Source organism: Ranitomeya imitator, chromosome 10 (genome assembly GCF_032444005.1).
Source record: "Ranitomeya imitator isolate aRanImi1 chromosome 10, aRanImi1.pri, whole genome shotgun sequence".
NCBI classification, from domain to species: domain Eukaryota; kingdom Metazoa; phylum Chordata; class Amphibia; order Anura; family Dendrobatidae; genus Ranitomeya; species Ranitomeya imitator.
In genome coordinates, this window is record NC_091291.1 from 68904380 (window position 1) to 68921537 (window position 17158).

Genomic DNA, 17158 nt, shown 5'->3' on the forward strand with positions numbered 1-17158 from the left:
TAACCAGCCTTGCTAACGCTCACAGCTGAGGTTTGCAGGCAAAAGTTGTCAGTTTTGCCTGGCTGGTTACCAAAAATATAGGGTAACCCTCAGTTTTGTTTTGTTTTTTATTTACGGCGCAGGCATTGACTGATGAATACTTCCATCAGCCGCCACCTGCTCTCGCTGTTATTAGTGGCAGTAAGCGAAGACTGATTGGAGTAGTCCCATCAGCCGACGCCAGTGGTCGGAGGTAAAATTTTACCTCTGATCATAGCTGTAGGCTCACGCTGTCATTTGATAGCGTGGGAACAGCGGCTTTCTGACAAGCGGTTATGATTTTACCGCTGATCAGAAGCAGTGTTAGGGCCCCCCGTTTAAGTGAAGAGGGTACAGTTAGTGTTCTGGTACCCTAAGCGTTTTTAAACTTTTAGGCTGAACCCGCAGATCCAGAGGTCTGCCAATCTCTACTAATGAGCCCTTGTAATTAAGATAGTTTGTTCTTTAGGTCTCATGCAGTCACCTGTGAAACTTTTGAAGAACAAACCGCAATGAGCAGACTTGTCCAAGGGTTTTCCCCAGCCTCACAGGTATGCATAAGTTCCAGTCTGGAGACCCACAGACAGTCCATGCATTGAGTTCCATGCTCAGATTGAATTTGTCAAATGTCTATACAAGCCCTTACAGTGGATGTGGGTGAGATGTGAGGCAGTAAATAGATTTAGGCCGGCGTCACACTGGCATATTGCATCCGATGCGAGATCACCCGATGCGATATGCTAATGACACTTGGCTCCTGCTCACAGCAGAGCAGGAGCCGAGTGTCATGCGTCTGCGCTCAGATTCTCTAGCACAGGGAGGATCGGAGCACAGCTGCAGAGGAGGCAGAGAAATGAATTTCTCCATCTCCTCCATTGCTGGGGTCCGCTTATAACGCACATCACTCGGATGGTATCAGAGTGGTGTGCGCTGTCTCACTCGCACCCATAGGCTTATATGGGTTCGAGTGAGCCGAGAGTTTTCCTCGGTCCGAGAATCGCAGCATGCCCCATAGCTTAAAATTGGTCCGAAAGCAATGCGATTTTTTTATCGCATTGCACTCAGCTGTTTAAAACGCCAGTGTGATGCCGGCCTTATAGTGGTAATTTATTCTAAACAGCGTAGAACATGAGGTAGCCACCATCTGTGTGTTCTAAAGGGCAGAAGATTGTCCCGCCACAGCAGTTAAGGAACAGTCTCACAGTGGCACTTTGGTCGCTACGACGGCACGATCCGTAACGCTCCAGCGTCGCTCCATTATCGCTCCAGCGTCGTAGACTGCGGTCACACTTCGCAATGCACGGCGCTGGAGCGATAATTTCATAACGTATTTGCGATGTAGAATCAGCAGAGGAGGTGAAGAATATCGTGCACACCTTTGTTACACGATGCGATCATGCCGCCACAGCGGGACACTAGACGACGAAAGAAAGTTTCAAACGATCTGCTACGACGTACGATTCTCAGCGGGGTCCCTGATCGCAGTAGCGTGTCAGACACAGCGAGATCGTAAGTATATCACTGGCACGTCACGAATCGTGCCGTCGTAGCGATCAAAATGCCACTGTGAGACGGTACCTGTTATGGACCTGGTGGTTAGGAGCACCAGGCACGACCTGATAGTTAAACTGACACAGGACAAGCTCTGGGATGTGGGAGCTCTGCTGACCACAACCCCTAATCCTATCACAACAACTAGAAATAGCCGTGGAACGTTCCTGACACTCCCTTGACGTCTCTTCACAGCTTAAGAGCTAGCTAGCCCTAGAGATAGAAAATAAAGCCTACCTTGCCTCAGAGAAATTCCCCAAAGGTAAAGGAAGCCCACCACATATATTGACTGTGAGTTAAGATGAAGTCACAAACACAGAAATGAAACAGATTTCAGCAAAGGGAGGCCAGACTTACTAAACAGACAGAAGATAGGAAAGGTAACTTTGCGGTCAGCACAAAAACTACAAAAGACCACGCAGAGTGTGCAAAAAGACCTCCGCACCGACTAACGGTACGGAGATGCCACTCTGCATCCCAGAGCTTCCAGCTAGCAAGGCAGAATCATGATATCCAGCTGGACAAGAAAACAATGAACAAATTATAACTATCAGGGACTTAGCTTCTGCCGGAGCAGACAGGTAACCAGAAAGATCCAGGAGCAAACAACCAATGCAGGAACATTGACAGCTGGCATGGAGTAACGATCTGAGTGGAGTTAAATAGAGCAGCCAACCACAGGATAAACCACGTCACCTGTGTAAGGAACCTCAGAAGCAGCAGCTCCACTCACAGCCACCAGAGGGAGTCCATAGACAGAGCTCGCCGAAGTACCATTCACGACCACAGGAGGGAGTTCGACAACAGAATTCACAACAGGTACCCTTAGAATACAGTAGTGTCCATATTGCAGATAGCTCAACAATTAAAAAAAAAAAAAGAAAAAAAAAAGTCATGTCTGTGTGTAATAAAAAGGCCCTCAGTTCCATCCATGCAAAAACAAATATCGGTCTCTATTTTTTAACACAGGAAAGAAATATATCTTGGTACAGTGTTAGCCAGTAGATAGAAAAATAATTAGAATTGAGAGTAATGGGACAGCTTCCATCCAAAACACAAACTCTATTGTCTACAGCCAAGCCATCAGATACAATAGTATATGTTCCAACCCAATGGATAGGGATGAACACCTTGGTCGCCTCAGAAAGACCTTTTTGAACCAGGGCTACCATCCAAGAACAATTGAAAACCAGATTACAAGAGCCACCAGAATATCAAGGAATCACCTGCTACATTACACAGCTAAAGAAGAAAATAACCGGGTACCTCTAGTGGTTACCTACAATCCAAATCTGGAGGTGCTAAGGAGCTGCACGGAAATTACCTTTACTGCAAAAAGATGCCTGCTTCCAATCCATTTTTCCAGACCCCCCCACTACTGTGTTTTAGGCAGCCCCCAAATCTAAGAAGCATCATTGTCAAGAGGTCCCTGTCCTCTCCAACAGCTGCAGGTACCTTTCCTTGCAACCAGAAAAAATGTAAAACCTGTCCATTTATAATGACCACAGACAAGATAAAGATCCCCAATTCACATCAGGACTACAAGATACCAGGTACTTTCAGCTGCGTCACTTCTAATGTGGTGTACCTAATTATTTGTGCTATATGTCCAACTGGGGGTCTGTATGTGGGGGAGACGGGGCAAAAGCTTAGAACAAGAATGAATTCTCACCGCCACACAAGAAAAAAGAATGGAACTACCTGTCGCAACACATTTTTGTCTCCCAAATCATAACATTGTGGACATGAAATTACTTGTGTTAAAAGGTAGCTTCAAATCTAAGAGAAACAGAAGAGTCTGGGAATATAAACTGATGACGACCTTTGACAGTCTCACTGTAGGAATGAATGTGTTGCATGGATTTATGTCTTTTTACATCAACTAAGGAACTTGCTCCTCAGACTATGAGGGGTCATCACAACAGAACCAGACCTGTCATGATCCCAATGGCAGGGGATCACAAAAGGACAAGCACAAAAAACAAAACAAGCTCTAGGGTGATGGAAACTGAGCTGACCGCGATCCTGAACCTCAACACACAACTAGCTGTAGCCGGGGAACGTGCCTACGATGATTCTAGACGTCTCGCGCCAGCCGAAGAACTAACTTTCCCTATTAGAAGAAACACAGACCTCTCTTGCCTCCAGAGAAACACCCCACAGAAATAGCAGCCCCCCACATGTAATGACGGTGAAATGAGAGGAAAGCACATACGTAGTTATGAAAACAGATTCAGCAAAATGAGGCCCGCTAAAGCTAGATAGCAGAGGATACAAAAGTGAACTGCGCGGTCAGCGAAAAACCCTACAAAAAACCATCCTGAGATTACTTGAACTCATGTTCCAACTCATGGAACATGAGGAGTAATATCAGCCCACTAGAGCAACCAGCAAAAAGGAATCACATATCTGCAAGCTGGACTAAGACAAAAATTAAGCAAAACGTGGAACAGGAAAATCAAAAACTTAGCTTGTCCTGAAGAATACAGAAGCGGGAAGCAGAGGTAACAAGACAAACTGATTACATTGATAGCCGGCGAGGAAATGACAAGAAAGCCAGGTTAAATAGGAAACTCCCATATCCTGATAGAACAGGTGGACACCAGAGACCGCAGAGAACACAAGTCACCCAGTACCATCTGTAACCACCAGAGGGAGCCCAAAAACAGAATCCACAACAGTACCCCCCATTGAGGAGGGGTCACCGAACCCTCACGAGAACCACCAGGGCGACCAGGATGAGCCCTATGAAATGCACGGACCAAATCAGCAGCATGAACATCAGAGGCAACCACCCAAGAATTATCCTCCTGACCATAACCCTTCCACTTGACCAAATATTGGAGTTTCCGTCTGGAAACACGAGAATCCAAGATCTTCTCCACAACATACTCCAATTCTCCCTCCACCAGCACCGGAGCAGGAGGCTCAAGCGAAGGAACAACAGGTACCTCATACTTCCGCAACAACGACCGATGGAACACATTATGAATAGCAAACGATGCCGGGAGATCCAAACGAAACGACACAGGGTTAAGAATTTCCAAGATCCTATAGGGACCGATGAACCGAGGCTTGAACTTAGGAGAAGAGACCTTCATAGGAACAAAACGAGAAGACAACCACACCAAGTCCCCAACACGAAGTCGAGGACCCACGCGGCGACGGCGATTAGCAAACTGCTGAGCCCTCTCCTGGGACAACTTCAAATTGTCCACCACATGACTCCAAATCTGATGCAACCTATCCACCACCATGTCCACTCCAGGACAATCAGAAGGCTCCACCTGACCAGAGGAAAAACGAGGATGAAACCCCGAATTACAAAAGAAAGGAGAAACCAAGGTAGCAGAACTAGCCCGATTATTAAGGGCAAATTCGGCAAGCGGCAAAAAGGTAACCCAGTCATCTTGATCAGCAGAAACAAAACACCTTAAATAAGTTTCCAAGGTCTGATTAGTTCGTTCCGTCTGGCCATTCGTCTGAGGATGGAATGCAGACGAAAAGGACAAATCAATGCCCATCTTAGCACAGAACGTCCGCCAAAATCTAGACACAAACTGGGATCCCCTGTCAGAAACGATGTTCTCCGGAATCCCATGCAAACGAACCACGTTCTGAAAAAACAGAGGGACCAACTCAGAGGAGGAAGGCAACTTAGGCAAGGGTACCAGATGAACCATCTTAGAAAAGCGGTCACACACAACCCAGATGACGGACATTTTTTGAGAGACAGGGAGATCCGAAATAAAGTCCATGGAAATGTGCGTCCAAGGCCTCTTCGGAATAGGCAAAGGTGACAACAATCCACTGGCCCGAGAACAGCAAGGCTTAGCCCGAGCGCAAACTTCACAAGACTGCACAAAAGAACGCACATCCCTCGACAAGGAAGGCCACCAAAAAGACCTGGCTACCAAGTCTCTAGTACCAAATATTCCAGGATGACCTGCCAACGCAGAAGAATGGACCTCGGAGATGACTCTACTGGTCCAATTATCCGGAACAAATAGTCTTTCAGGCGGACAACGATCAGGTTTATCCGCCTGAAACTCCTGCAAAGCACGTCGCAAGTCTGGGGAGACAGCCGACAAAATCACCCCATCCCTAAGGATACCAGTGGGCTCAGAATTTCCAGGGGAGTCAGGCACAAAACTCCTAGAAAGAGCATCCGCCTTCACATTCTTTGAACCTGGCAGGTATGAAACCACAAAATCGAAACGGGAGAAAAACAGTGACCAATGAGCCTGTCTAGGATTCAGACGCTTGGCAGACTCAAGGTAAATCAGATTTTTGTGATCAGTCAAGACCACCACACGATGTCTAGCACCCTCAAGCCAATGACGCCACTCCTCAAATGCCCACTTCATGGCCAAAAGCTCCCGATTACCAACATCATAACTCCGCTCAGTGGGCGAAAACTTTCTAGAAAAGAACGCACATGACTTCATCACTGAGCAATCGGAGCTTCTCTGTGACAAAACCGCCCCCGCTCCAATCTCGGAAGCATCAACCTCAACCTGAAAAGGAAGCGAAACATCTGGCTGACGCAACACAGGAGCAGAAGAAAACCGGCGCTTAAGTTCCTGAAAGGCCTCCACAGCCGCAGGAGACCAATCAGCAACATCAGCACCCTTCTTAGTCAAATCCGTCAAAGGCTTAACAACACTAGAAAAATTAGTTATGAAACGACGATAAAAATTAGCAAAGCCCAAGAACTTCTGTAGACTCTTAAGAGATGTAGGCTGCGTCCAGTCACAAATAGCCTGAACCTTGACGGGATCCATCTCAATAGTAGAAGGGGAAAAAATATACCCCAAAAAAGAAATCTTCTGGACTCCAAAGAGACACTTTGAACCTTTTACAAACAAAGAATTGGCCCGCAGGACCTGAAACACCTTCCTGACCTGCTGAACATGGGACTCCCAGTCATCCGAAAAAACCAAAACATCATCCAAATACACAATCATAAATTTATCCAGATATTCACGGAAAATATCGTGCATAAAGGACTGGAAGACAGAAGGAGCATTAGAAAGTCCAAAAGGCATCACCAAATACTCAAAATGGCCCTCAGGCGTATTAAATGCGGTTTTCCACTCATCACCCTGCCTTATCCGCACAAGATTATACTCACCCCGAAGATCAATCTTAGTAAACCATTTAGCCCCCTTAATGCGAGCGAACAAATCAGTCAACAATGGCAAAGGATACTGATATTTAACTGTAATCTTATTCAAAAGACGGTAATCTATACAAGGCCTCAAGGAACCATCTTTTTTGGCCACAAAAAAAAAACCTGCTCCCAAAGGGGACGAAGATGGACGGATATGTCCCTTTTCCAAGGACTCCTTAACATAATCCCGCATAGCAGTATGCTCTGGCACTGAGATTGAACAAACGACCTTTAGGAAATTTACTGCCAGGAATCAAATCTATAGCACAATCGCAATCCCTGTGAGGAGGAAGCGAATTGAGCTTAGGCTCCTCAAAAACATCCCGATAATCAGACAAAAATACCGGAACCTCAGAAGGAGTAGATGAAGCGATAGAAATCGGAGGTGCATCATCATGAACCCCCTGACATCCCCAGCTTAACACAGACATCGTTTTCCAGTCCAAGACTGGGTTATGAGTTTGTAACCATGGCAGACCAAGCACTAAGACATCATGTAAATTATACAGTACCAGGAAGCGAATCACCTCCTGATGAACGGGAGTCATACGCATGGTCACTTGTGTCCAGTACTGAGGTTTATTCATAGCCAAAGGTGTAGAGTCAATTCCTTTCAAAGGAATAGGGACTTCCAGAGGCTCCAGACTAAACCCACAGCGGTTGGCAAATGACCAATCCATAAGACTCAGGGCAGCGCCTGAATCCACATAGGCATCGACGGAAATGGCTGATAATGAACAAATCAGAGTCACAGACAGAATGAACTTAGACTGTAAAGTACTAATGGCAACAGACTTATCAACCTTTTTTGTGCGTTTAGAGCATGCTGATATAACATGAGCTGAATCACCACAATAAAAACACAACCCATTTTTCCGCCTATAGTTTTGCCGTTCACTTCTGGACTGAATTCTATCACATTGCATTGTCTCAGGTGCCTGTTCAGAAGACACCGCCAAATGGTGCACAGGTTTGCGCTCCCGTAAACGCCGATCAATCTGAATAACCATAGTCATAGACTCATTCAGACCTGTAGGCGCAGGGAACCCCACCATAACATCTTTAATGGCCTCAGAAAGGCCATCTCTGAATCTTGCAGCCAGGGCGCACTCATTCCACTGAGTAAGCACCGACCATTTCCGAAATTTCTGACAATATATTTCTGCTTCATCTTGCCCCTGAGAGAGCCAATAAAGCTTTTTCAGCCTGAATCTCTAGGTTAGGTTCCTCATAGAGCAAACCCAATGCCAGAAAAAACGCATCCACATTGAGCAACGCAGGATCCCCTGGTGCCAATGCAAATGCCCAATTCTGAGGGTCACCCCACAGGAAAGATATAACAATCTTGACTTGCTGAGCAGGGTCTCCAGAAGAGCGAGATTTCAAAGAAAGAAACAACTTGCAATTGTTCCTAAAATTCAGAAAACTAGATCTATCTCCAGAAAAAAACTCTGGGATAGGAATTCTAGGTTCAGACATAGGAGCATGTACAACAAAATCTTGTATATTTTGAACTTTAGCAGCAAGATTATTCAGGCTGGAAGCCAAACTCTAGACTTCCATGATAAACAGCTGAGGTCAGAGCCATTCAAGGATTAAGAGGAGGTAAGACGCAGCCAGGCTGCAATTAAGGCTATGCAGCAAACTGAGGGGAAAAAAAAAAAAAAAAAAACTTCCTCAGACTACTTTTCCTCCTACTTCAGCCAATACGATTACCACTTTTTGGTCCGGCTATACTGTCATGATCCCAATGGCAGGGGATCACAAAAGGACAAGCACAAAAAACAAAACAAGCTCTAGGGTGATGGAAACTGAGCTGACCGCGATCCTGAACCTCAACACACAACTAGCTGTAGCCGGGGAACGTGCCTACGATGATTCTAGACGTCTCGCGCCAGCCGAAGAACTAACTTTCCCTATTAGAAGAAACACAGACCTCTCTTGCCTCCAGAGAAACACCCCACAGAAATAGCAGCCCCCCACATGTAATGACGGTGAAATGAGAGGAAAGCACATACGTAGTTATGAAAACAGATTCAGCAAAATGAGGCCCGCTAAAGCTAGATAGCAGAGGATACAAAAGTGAACTGCGCGGTCAGCGAAAAACCCTACAAAAAACCATCCTGAAATTACTTGAACTCATGTTCCAACTCATGGAACATGAGTAATATCAGCCCACTAGAGCAACCAGCAAAAAGGAATCACATATCTGCAAGCTGGACTAAGACAAAAATTAAGCAAAACGTGGAACAGGAAAATCAAAAACTTAGCTTGTCCTGAAGAATACAGAAGCGGGAAGCAGAGGTAACAAGACACACTGATTACATTGATAGCCGGCGAGGAAATGACAAGAAAGCCAGGTTAAATAGGAAACTCCCATATCCTGATAGAACAGGTGGACACCAGAGACCGCAGAGAACACAAGTCACCCAGTACCATCTGTAACCACCAGAGGGAGCCCAAAAACAGAATCCACAACAGACCCCAATAAAACAATCCTTATCTAAGAACTGGACCAATATTTATGGACATAACTGTTTATCACTCATGGTAATTCTGCTTCATGTCACCTGTCTTATCCATGGTTTTTCCCTTTTTTTTTATATGCTATGTTGAGCATAAATGTGATTCTTCAGAATTTGTTTTAGTCTTTGCCTGATGAAGAGACCTGAGTAGTCTCGAAAGCTTGCAATTTGTTACTATCTTTTCAGTTAGCCATTAAAAGGTATCAACCACTGAGGACTCAATTCTAAATATTTTTCTATTTTTTAACAAAGTTCTGAATTTGTATCTACCAATATGCAACCCCTCATCCACACACACACAAAAATGTATTTAATTGGGGCGTGGCTTTGTAGTGGAGCAGGAAAGACGTGCCTGGCTGGAGCTCTGATTACCCTGAACCATAACCCGCAGCTATATTACCCAGAGAGTTCTGGTACCGGTATCGCTGGGCTCCCCTGGGCACCTGGAGGCATCCGGCTTCTGAGGAGGTCGGTATCACGGCCGCAGCTGGATTTAATTCAGAGATACCTTGGTGGAGAGCAGTGTCTGCATGAGGCGGCAGCCATTTTCTAACAGTGCACCTGGAAGGAGAGGGACTCGGAGTGCTGGTACTTGGCTCTGGACGGACTAGCTGGAAATCCTGGAGGTATGAGAGGGGGAAGGTGCAGTGTGTGCCCTGAGTGCCCTGAGAGACGGGGACCCTTGCTCCCTCATTAACTACATAAACTCTGGCCGGCTCCCAGCGTCTGCATTAGTCTGCATTATTGTCTGTGCTCCTCCCCTCTGCTCCCTCAGCCTGCACTGAGGATAAACCTGCTAGAGATCCAACTTATCTTTCACCCTGCTGAGTTTCTGTTGTCTCCTATCGCTGGGGCTACTGTTATCTCTCATTACGCTGCAGAGAGGAAGGGAGTGCATTGAACAGAGATACTGTATACTGTATGCTGGACTCTTTTGGTTCTCAGCCTTGCTTCCCTGACCCTCCTCTCCCCTGGGGTCATAATTGCAACAATTTACTGACTTTACAGTGCACTGTTTTGCTGAGCCTGCAGGCTCCATAGCTACATTGAGCTATACAAGTATACTCTGGCACGCTAGGCTAATTCTGTCTGCATTCCACTAAAGTGTCATATACAGTGGGATAAAGAGGGTGCCCTAGAAGAAAGACGTTTGGTGACACCTAGTGCTCAATCTAAGAACTGGTGATACATTCTATAATACACAAAAAAGACTCAGCTGGTCACCAACCGTCTTCACTGATACAATAGCGACACCTAGTGTCCATGTTGAGCTCTAATTCCGTGCACATTATGAGGATTACTTTAAAAATCATCCTCTCGGCTATATACCATCATACCAACCCTCCCATCGCAGTCTCCACCCCAAATAAGCCCAGCTTATAATACACCTTAAGACTTTTGTAATGCCTTAAAGTGCCCCCCCTATATCCGCTAGGGGTCGCTCTGCAATATGCCCTCCTACTGACCCTCTTTCCTTGAACGGGATAAGCACCACGGAGGCCCTTTCCTACTCAACTCGCCCTCATGCCTAAAGCACGCAGAGCCAGCTCAAAACAACCCAGCAACAGATTTGCCGCTTTAACAGATCTGGACGGCGATATGTCTTCTGGCCCCTTCTCCCAGTCAGAATCCTCTAACTCGTCTATACCTGAGGGTGCGGACTCTGAAATGATTCCAGCTTTAACAACCAAGACCCCTAATACCTCAACCTCAGATCAATCTGCCTTACTATCACAGTTTCAATCAATTTTACACTCAGAATTACTCAAAATGTCAGAAAAATTGACCAAGGATTTAACCAAGGAGATCAGAGAACTCGGTTCCCGTACCTCTGACCTGGAGGACAAAATGGACGCTACCCACACAACCCTTGCTACTCACGAGAAAGACATCGAGATGCTACACGACGAAATTCACACCCTCAACAACAGACTGGAGGATTTCGAAAATCGAGCCCGCAGGTGCAACATCAGAATCAGGGGCATACCCGAAACAATCACCGATCTCCAGTCCACGGCGACGGCTCTCTTTCAAGAACTAATACCAGGAATCCCTATAGAGCGCCTAGAAATGGACCGAATTCATAGAGCCCTGAGCAAACGCAAACCGGAAGGTCCACCAAGGGATATCATCCTTAAATTACATCATTACAAAACCAAGGAACAGCTCTTACAGGCAGCAAGAAATTCGTCACCGCTGGTATTCCAAGGCCACTCATATGAACTGTTCTCCGACTTGGCCCCTACTACCATCGCCAAAAGACGTGCTATGAAACCATACCTGGAGGTCCTACGCTCCAACAACATCAAGTACCGCTGGGGCTTCCCATTTAAACTGATCTTCTCTCATCTCGATATGGTCCATACAGTTCTCTCCCCTGAAGGAGCGAGCCGTTGCTTGTCTAAACTACAACTCATGGACCTCCCATCATCCCCCCCACCTTCTTCCTCGAGGCCCCAACCTGCGACCCTCCGTCCCAGACCACGTGATCCTCCGGCTCCCCCATGCTGGATATCCACTAACTTTAGTTCGTGCCTATACTACTCCATAGGCTTCTCTTCAGGACAACCTCATAGCGTAGTCCCGGATACAACACGCTAGCCTATACTTTATAATGTTCAATGGAACAAATAGTTCATATGTGTTCTTTTTCAGTTTATTGTTACAGGCGTTCTTGGAGCGTACAGCTCCACTACCTACCCTACAGAAGCCGTTACAGCTTTCGCTTCAACCGAACTTCCAGACTGACAACGCCATTTGACTTGCTCTTCACTTCAGACAAGTGACTATGTTTATTACACGAGTTTTCATAGTGTTTTTTTTTTTTTTTTTTCTCTTTTCTCCTCTTTATAGCGTGTTAAGTTGTAGAATTCTGTCAGGCCTTTTAAATGGGCAGCCAGGTTTCAAATATTTCACTAGACCATATTAAGGCGTTAATTAACTATGTTTAATATAATGGTTATTTTCAGGTCTCGCACTACGCCCTCTATCCCTAATTCCCCCGGCACTATGAAAAGCCCACTCCTAGCCTGTGAAATTGAATTTCCAGTTTAACTTAACCCACTATCTCGTTCTCACTCCCGTTCTTCACGACATTTAAATATGTTTCATTGTGCCCCCTAGCGGACCCTCATGACCCCACAGTGTCCTTGTACACTGATGCTTCGCACTATGTGCTTAGCCAACAACAGTCCCACCCCCCCCTTCCCAACGAGTTCTTCCTACCCTTTCCTAATCATAGTTATTGTTCAACCTGCCCTCCCTTCCATCCCTACTACTCGCCCGAGTACACTCTACCAATTTGGTCCACCTAACAATAATTTCTCTAACTCCGCCAACGACCCAAAACTTACTGCCAACATAAGCAAATTCAACAACCATCTATCATGCCATTAACGATCCTATCACACAATGTGAGGGGCCTAAATTCCCCTCACAAACGCACTAAGGCCTTTCGTTATTATAGATCCCAACAGGCAGATGTGGTTTGCCTCCAAGAGACGCACTTCTCAACCAGCTCCTACCCCAAATTTATGTCCACTTCGTATCCACTTTTCTACATGGCGAACGCCCCAAATAAAACCAAAGGAGTCGCGGTCTGTTTTAAAAAATCTGTCCCCTTCGTTTTTAAGTCGTCAGTGGCTGATAAGGAAGGACGCTATATCATGGTGACAGGTTTGATATCAGATGAACTGGTCACTTTAGTCTCCTATTATGCTCCCAACTCCCACCAAGCTGCCTTCTTTTCCCAGTTATTGGAATTAGTCTCCGAACATGCCCAAGGCACCACAATACTATGTGGAGACTCCAATTGCATACTGAAAGCTAGCCTCGATAAATCCTCAAGTCCCCATTCCTCTAATCCCCCGCAGCCTTACCCTTCTGCGGATTCAACCGCTCTTAATAAGATTCTCGCCCAACACCACTGGATGGACTTATGGAGGGAGATCCACCCCTCCAATAGAGACTACACGTACTTCTCCGCACGCCACTTAGTGCACACTAGAATCGACCACATATTCGCTAACCCATCCTTCCTCCCAAACATCTCTAATATATCCATTCTTTCTACACCCTGGTCGGATCACTCCCCAAATCTCCTCACATGCTCGACGCTCCACCCACGGCCCCGTTCATTCAACTGGGCTCTGAATGACTCACTGCTCTCTTATCCCGATATTTCTCAAAGGCTGAAAAATCACATTGATGATTATTTCTCCTTGAATCAACATTCAGCTACATCGCCAATCTCCCTTTGGGAAGCACATAAAGCAGTGCTTAGAGGTCTCTGCATTCAAGAGGCCTCCCGCAAGAAAAAAGACAGGAACGCGAGGATAGCTGAACTGGAGGGCAGGGTGTCAGCCTTAGAGTCTCAGATGAAAAGCACTCCTTCACCAACTACGTATCGCGACCTTCTCCATGCTCGCACTGAATTAGATCTTAGTCTCACTGAGATCGCAGACCGGGCCATACGATGGTCACAGCAACGCTTCTACGCTCTCAATAATAAAAATAACTCTAATTTAGCTCGACGCTTAAAATGCCTACCCTTACCCAGGCCCCCTATTCGAATACGCACACCTGCTGGTATCACATCTAATCCACAACAAATTTCCCACTTTTTCCAACAAAAACTTAGGCAGCTGTACAAGGCCCCAATTACCTCGAATTCAGAAACGATAGAGACATTTTTAGACTCTATTCCCCTTCCAGCTCTTAGCTCCGATTTGATTGAACTCCTCAACCAAGCCGTAACGCCAAGTGAAATCGAACTAGCCATTCAACACTTGAAAACCAATAAAAAACCAGGCCCCGATGGTTTTACGGCCCTCTACTATAAGAAATATGCTCCAATTCTGATCCCCCACCTCACTAATTACTTTAACTCTTTGAGAGAAGGCAATAAGCCAGGTGCAGCCTCTCTAATTGCTGCAATATCTATGATACCTAAACCCAACACAGACCACCTACTCTGGTCTAATTATAGACCAATATCCCTTATCAACATAGATCTCAAAATTTTAGCCAAAATATTATCCCAAAGACTGAACTCTGGCCTGGGTACCCTAATCCACAAAGATCAAGTGGGTTTTGTCCCTCGGAGACAAGCTTCAGACAATATACGGAGGGTCTCCCATCTGTTGCACCTCTGCAAACACCGTGACATACCAAGTATGCTACTGTCATTAGACTTCAAGAAAGCCTTTGACTCTATCTCATGGCCATATTTGTTTGCGGTGCTGCGGAGATGGAAGTTTCCCGACCACTTTCTCTCTTGGATTTACGCTCTCTATAGCTCCCCTTCGGCCTACGTACGTTATAATGGCTTTTCCTCCACGTATTTCCCTATTAGTAGGGGAACCAGGCAGGGATGTCCCCTTTCACCCCTGTTGTTTCTTTTGGCGCTTGAACCTTTAGCTATTCATATGCGCCTTAATTCTGAAGTTCAGGGAGTGGAAGTGGCGTCAGTTTCTCATAAACTTCTTTTATTTGCTGACGACATGCTTTTGCTTTTGTCGTCCCCTAAGACTTCCTTGCCGGCCCTCTTACATACCCTAGAAAGCTTCGAAACTATATCCGGCCTCCACTTAAACACCAGCAAATCCTACGCTATGAACATATCCCTTTCGCGACCTACTGTTTCACTACTTCAGCACAACTTTCCGTTCCAATGGGCCACTGACCATTTGGACTATTTGGGGATTAAACTAACAGCTAACCTAGACTCCCTTTATGCGGCTAATTATCCTCCTATGCTCCGGAAACTTCGCCTTCTGCTCCAATCATGGGAGAAACTACATCTCTCTTGGTTGGGCCGAGTACGTGCGCTAAAAATGACAATCCTCCCTAAATTGCTCTATCTATTTCGCGTTCTGCCTATACCTATCCCCTCACACTTCCTTAAAATGGCCCAAAGGTCTATAGACACCTTCGTATGGAGAGGAGGCATCCCGAGAGTTAACAAGGCTACTTTATACCGCCATCGCCTAAAAGGGGGTTTGGGAGTCCCCAACCTCTTGAAATATTACCGAGCAGCTCAATTAGGCCAACTGACTTTATACCATGCTTATAACGAACCCCCATTATGGCTATCCCTGGAAGCATTCGAAATGCAACCCAGTACTCTAGACACAGTACTATGGATCCTCCCAACTCAACGCAAACATATCTCGAACCCCATTATAAAGCATTCTCTTACAATCTGGGACACTTTAAAATATTCCTCACAACTGATCTCACCCTTTTTACCCCTCGCTCCCATTTGGGGTAATACCCTATTCCCCCCAGGCGTGGGATCTATCAAAAGTTTTTATAGATGGGTCGAAGCCGGCATAACCAGGGTTCACCAGCTGTTCAATATTGATGGGATAATCCCATTCGCGGCTCTACAGGAAAAGTACCACTTCCCCTCCGGAGAAATCTTTCGATACTTACAATTAAAAAACTTTGCCAACTCCTTATTAAAAAATTCTACCCCTCCTTACTCCATGACCCCTTTTGAACAAAAGTGTCGTCAAAACCCACATGCCTCGGGGATTATTTCTCTCCTCTACTCATACATTAATGCCCCTTCCCATAGGCATTGTTTGAAATATACCGTTCGTTGGGAGTCGGACATCGGATCTACCCTGACAGACTCGGAATGGTCCCAAATTTGGTCCTCATCTACTGGAGGAATGTTAAACACACTTATGTTAGAAACCAACTACAAAGTGTTAACCCGATGGTATCTGACCCCCGCTAGAGTAGCTAAAGCTGTGGCTAACCACTCCCCAAATTGCTTCAGAGGTTGCAATTCAACAGGAGACATGTTCCATATATGGTGGCTTTGCCCGATTGTCAGAAGGTTCTGGATTAGGATATACCATTTGGTTTTTTCCATAGCGAACATTAACCTTAAAAAAAACCCATGGGAGGCACTACTTAACAAGCGCATCCCCAACATCCCTAATCATACCCGATCCCTTATCTCATTTATATTTTTAGCAGCGAAACAAATCATTGCTTTGGCATGGAAAAAACCAAACTTAGACTTTTCCGCAGTCAAAACACGCCTCACCTGGTACATGATCAATGAGAAATTGTCGGCTATACTAATGGACAAAGTTGGAAAATTCGAGAAAATATGGCTCCCCTGGGCGGAATACACCAACCATACCCCTTTTGCCACACCGGTACTATACCCAACTAACTACATTCAGTCGGATTCAGAATAACCTACCAAACCCTTTAGACGTTATACACCTCTTTACTCGGGCTCCCCTCCCCCACTCCCCCTTTCCCTTACTTTGGTTAGGTTGTATGATTGCATGTCAGTTAACCACATGCACTATTGTTCAGATTGTATGTAAAGACTTATCCTGATTTTTTTTTGATTATCTTGATTATCACGTAAATGTAAACCGAAAACTTTCAATAAAAATTTATTGTTTAAAAAAAAAAAAAAAAAAAAATGTATTTAATTTATTTTGGTTTGGCCATAGTCATACTGACATGAATAATCACTTGGCCAGGTTGTTTCTGCTGCACAATGAAAGTCAATAAAAAAAAATTCTAAACTACGGCAGAATTGCACTTTTTTCTAACCATTTCACTGCTCTTGGATTTATTTCCTCTATTTTTCTTAGTATTTTTATATTTTAAAGTTTATTGTGACATTCAAAATTACAACTTGTGCAGCAAAAACACAAAAACAAGTGTAGCCAAGTGGATGGAAAAATAAGTTATAACTTTTACACTGGGAGGAAAAAAAGTATGAAAGTGTCTGAGATCACAGCACGCATTACTTGCATCAGAGCTTCAGATGAGACAAGTCTATGAGTACAAAAAAATAAATAAAATCAGAGCACCTGTGTGGCCTCAGATGTTTACAGATACATTTCTATTATAA

At 45.2% G+C, this 17158-nt stretch overlaps 1 long non-coding RNA gene across 1 annotated transcript; it reads left to right on the plus strand.

The window, feature by feature from the left end:
* The first annotated feature begins 9588 nt into the window (after positions 1 to 9588).
* LOC138651475 (uncharacterized) lies at positions 9589 to 12539 on the plus strand. The gene is made up of 2 exons (XR_011315497.1): positions 9589 to 9893; positions 11923 to 12539. It is a non-coding gene; the product is annotated as an uncharacterized lncRNA (long non-coding RNA).
* The last annotated feature ends 4619 nt before the right edge of the window (positions 12540 to 17158 follow it).